Source organism: Haliotis asinina, chromosome 15 (assembly GCF_037392515.1).
Source record: "Haliotis asinina isolate JCU_RB_2024 chromosome 15, JCU_Hal_asi_v2, whole genome shotgun sequence".
Lineage (NCBI taxonomy): Eukaryota > Metazoa > Mollusca > Gastropoda > Lepetellida > Haliotidae > Haliotis > Haliotis asinina.
The window spans coordinates 50,143,360-50,147,751 of NC_090294.1; the positions used below are offsets into that span (position 1 = coordinate 50,143,360).

A 4,392-nucleotide genomic window follows, 5' to 3' on the forward strand; every position below is an offset into this window, starting at 1 on the left:
GGATAATCCCACTTACACCTTCGTACACTTAGCTCCACAACTACGGGGCAACACAAGCGAATGCACTTTCACACCAAGCCCAATCCCTAAATGCGTTAAGGTTTAACTATGTTTTCATTAACCATTATGAATAATTCACGGTTAAATGGATAATCACAGGCAAAGTGTTGCGCAAAATGGGTTGCGCAGCAGAACGAAACTGACTAGACTTCGTATATGCGAGCGAAGCGAGCAAAGGTTGGCAACAAACTTCCCTCGCTTCCGTCCGAAAAATATTTTTCATGTCAAAATAAAATATCGCCACCATCAAATATAGACACACATTTACTCACAGGGTTGTGCTCTCAGATTTCCAACCTCATACTTAACAATTACTCACGTGAAATATATTTTAATCAACGTTTTAAGCGCCGCTGGTGCTCTCACAGAGCGTTCTTCGCCTCCATTACCCCTGCCAGCTTCCGGTTCAGCGGAATGAAGGAACAGGTTAGGTAATTCTGAAAACACTTGTCGAGTCGCATGTCCTCCGCAAAGTTCGCAGATGAAAGTGATCGTGCAGATTAACCATGAATGAGGAGCAAAGGAACTGCATTGCTGTTGCTGAGGCAGGCCACAATCTCCTTATAACAGGACAATGCGGGACAGGAAAGACATTTACTTTGAGGTATGGATGTTTTGTTTTAGATTTCAAGTCATCAAGTGGATTTGTCATGAGGTGTCACGGTTTTCGTTTACAGTGAAAACGATATTTTGCTTTGTAATAGAACTATTTTGTATCGATAAGAATTGATCAAGAAATGAAAAGAATAGCTTTTCGTGAAATCGGTGGAAAGAGTTCCGCCCGTACCCCCCTTTACACACGATATTGATGGTATTCCTAGTGATTAAATTGAGTGACAATTCGTAAGTTAATGCTTTGGAAGGGGGAGGGGGGGGGGGGGGGGGAGGGTACGGGCGGAACTCTTACCAAATCAGTACTTAGATCACATGGAACACTTTTATGAGAAAATTTATTTATAATTTCTCAAATAATTGAAGAAAACGTCTGAGTAAGTCCCACTGAAGCCTTAAATGAATAAATTAGATAATGAAATATGCAACACAGGATATCATGGGCAGATGTGGATATCATTTGGACATCTGTAGTAGTATCATTAGTAAAGTGTCCTAGAGATGTTTGTCCACTCTACTGTGAGAATCAATTTTGTGTGTTAAAGGGACCTGGAATGTTGGTGAGTGTGTTACCAAAATGCAGACATAATATCTGTATGATTTAAATTGCACAATAACAATAAATCAGATTTCCTTTTCACTATTCTACCCAAAGTGTTTGAGTAACTCCTTGGAGCTGTTACACCTCATAGGTCATGTGTTTTGTAGTGTTTATCAACAGGGTTACTTGCACTTTTTCTTGTATGCTAGTTTTTTTTTCCTCCTAGGTACAAGCGGACCAGGTGTAGTAGCTCTGAAAAAGCCAGCTTTTTTGTTGCTGGAGTTACATCTGTAAATTGATGTTTGTCCCAAGCAGATTGCATTTACAGCTGGTCCGTACTGTAGAAGGGTAGGGTTGGTGTTAAGACCATGAGTTATGCCTCTTTGTTGGCAGAAGAAGTTCTCAATCAAGTCTGAATGAAAGAATCCAGGACTGATTGTTGCCCCTTGCGGTATTAAGTTTTCACAAGTTTTCAGGTATCCTATTAGCGCTGAGCATGTATCGTCACGTGTTTCTTTCGTTAGTAAACACTTTGCTTGATGGGCAACACTGTCTTCCCAGTCAGAAAAGAACTTCAGACATTTTCTAATGTCACTCAGCCTACTGTCCTCAAGGCTTCTGACATGGTGCCGCTTATGCATGAAAATGTCAACAACAGGACTTATGTGTTTTAACAAAAGTATTGACGAATCCAGGCTTTCAGGGTTGGGGTGTGTGCATTGGTAAATTTCCATAAGATGCAGCATGTTTTTGTCTAAAACATCTGTTGCCAGATGGTTTCGCATTTTGCTTGCCGAAGTAAGTTCAAAATGTTCATCTGTTAACTTGTGATGGATTCTCAATCCACTTTGGATATTGAATTGATGAGCATCTTCCCAATGTTTCCACGCAACCGGCTTATCATTTAATGTAACGGCCTGCTTGGTTCTTGCATTCATTTTCCAACCTGCTTGATTCAATTCCATTTCTGATCTTTTTAAAGGCATGTTTTATGTCCTGACAGACACATATTACATGATCTGGTTCATAAATATCAGTCACTTCAAAGTTGTTGGAGTTTTTTCCCAAAACTTTCTGTTGGTGCTGGCACCATCAAGCATTACATAATCGACAACAAACCCGATGTCACTCAGTCTCTCAACAGCTTCCCAGAAATTAAAGTAGAGTTGCCAGGAGGACATAGGATTTGTGGCAAAATATGCCACTGGCCATCTGAATCCATACAACCCATGAAAAACAAATTGCATTACATGGGTAGCCATTTGTACATCCTTCTTCTTCTTTATCAGTATTGATATGTCATTGCAAAGTGGACCCACATCAACAGCACCAATGAGCTTCCACTCAATTCCTTGACGCAAAATCTGCAAACAGTGAATGAAATTCATAAGAGAAGCTCAGTTTAGTGATCTATTTCAACTTAAAATGTTAGTGTTGTTGTTCAGTGTTAGTATTTACTAACAGTTCATGGCTGAATGCTTACTTACCAGCTAAAAAAAGACCTCATGCATTAATATTTCATTATCATGATTACTTAGAACTCAATTTCTTCAACTTTAAGAGTTTAAGGACAATGTATAAACACAAATACTCTGTTTTTGAATTCACCCTTTGGCAACTATTTAAAGCATATTGAAGGCTAACTGTGTCTAAACTATGTATAATATAGTAGTGCATATCATTTTCACCCTTTGCCAACTATTTAAAGCATATTGAGTTGATCTGTTGATTAGGTAATTACCTGTAAGTCATCCTGTATTTGAATCTCATCCAGGAGTAACCCGCCATGCCTTCCCAATCCTGTCACATCATGTCGTTCAGCTTCCTTTGACATCCATGAAAGATTTTCTTCAACAAAGCCAGTTGTTTGTTTGACTGAGTTCTTATAATACCTTAGTAATCTTTCAGAAGGAAGGACCAGAAATTCACTGTTTATCAGGTCTTTATAAGCCTGCGGTGAACGACAATACAATGACAGGCATATTGTAATTACTCTGGGATCCCATCTCCTATGATGCTTGTCAAGTCCTTCTTTGCAATTTCTAAGCTGTGATTCCATGAGCACTTTCAAGTTCTCAGGTGCAGCAGACAGATGACTCTCTAGTATTTGAAGCATATCTTGATGGTCCTCTTGTGCAAGTTCAAGAGATGGTTTGAGTTTGTTTTCTGAGAATTGTTCATGTGTCATCGAAGAAGTGTTACTCTCTTCGGTCTGTGCTGTATTTGTGCACTTAGATTTTTGGTGACTATTGTTGTGCTCCAACAGCGAATGGTCAGTATCTCCTTGTTTTTGTAAAGATGCATGACTTGAAACTATATTGCTGGCTTTCTGAGCCGAGTTGATGTTGGGTTTGGGGGGAGTTTCAAGTTTGTTGCATGATTTTTTGGATAAATTGTTTATACATTTGAAACACCGTCCATCTACTGCATTCCAGTTCAGGACAATAAGACAGGAGTTTGCACGTGTGTGATACTCCATCATATTCACATCATGAAGTTTGGACCATTGTTCATTAACAACACGGCTGTATTTTAGAAAGTCACATTCTTGTTCATTAGTGATACCTTTGCATAACTTTAATTTTTGTACAGCTTCAATGGTGTTTGTTATTGTTGTATTGTCACGAGGAGGTGATTTTTCAAATCCATATCGCTCGTGATCAAGAACATGACCTCTGATTTTCACTTCAAATATACATCCAAATTTCAGTTCAACATACTGAATGTTTCCATCTATCACTGTTTCCAAAGGGTACTTGATGAAGATGGTATTATCTGCTAATGAAATAGAACAGCTCTCTGGCAATGTGAATTTGTGACTTTCATCATGCAGTTTGAAACTGGCCTGATAAGTTTGGAACTGTTTCTTATTTTGTTTCCGTTTCTTAAGCACCATATTTGGGAATAACACTGGAAGCAATTTGAAAAATGACTGCTTACTGCAGACTGAATGTGCAGCAGCTTTTCTTTCTTCTGAATATTTGTCATAGATTTCATTACTTGTCAGGAACTGGGTATCAATTGTGCTGCACTCAATAGATGTAATCAACCTGAAATGATAGTATACATGGTATAGTAGCATCAAAAGTGGACACGAAACTCTCATCATGAGTTTCATTCCTGGTATATAATTTTACTATTACTGGGATGTTTATTTAATCGAATAACATTACAAAATG

At 38.5% G+C, this 4,392-nt stretch overlaps 1 pseudogene; it reads right to left on the bottom strand.

Moving 5' to 3' along the window:
* Window positions 1–1,395: 1,395 nt before the first annotated feature.
* LOC137265085 (uncharacterized) lies at window positions 1,396–4,109 on the bottom strand (annotated as a pseudogene).
* Window positions 4,110–4,392: the final 283 nt, after the last annotated feature.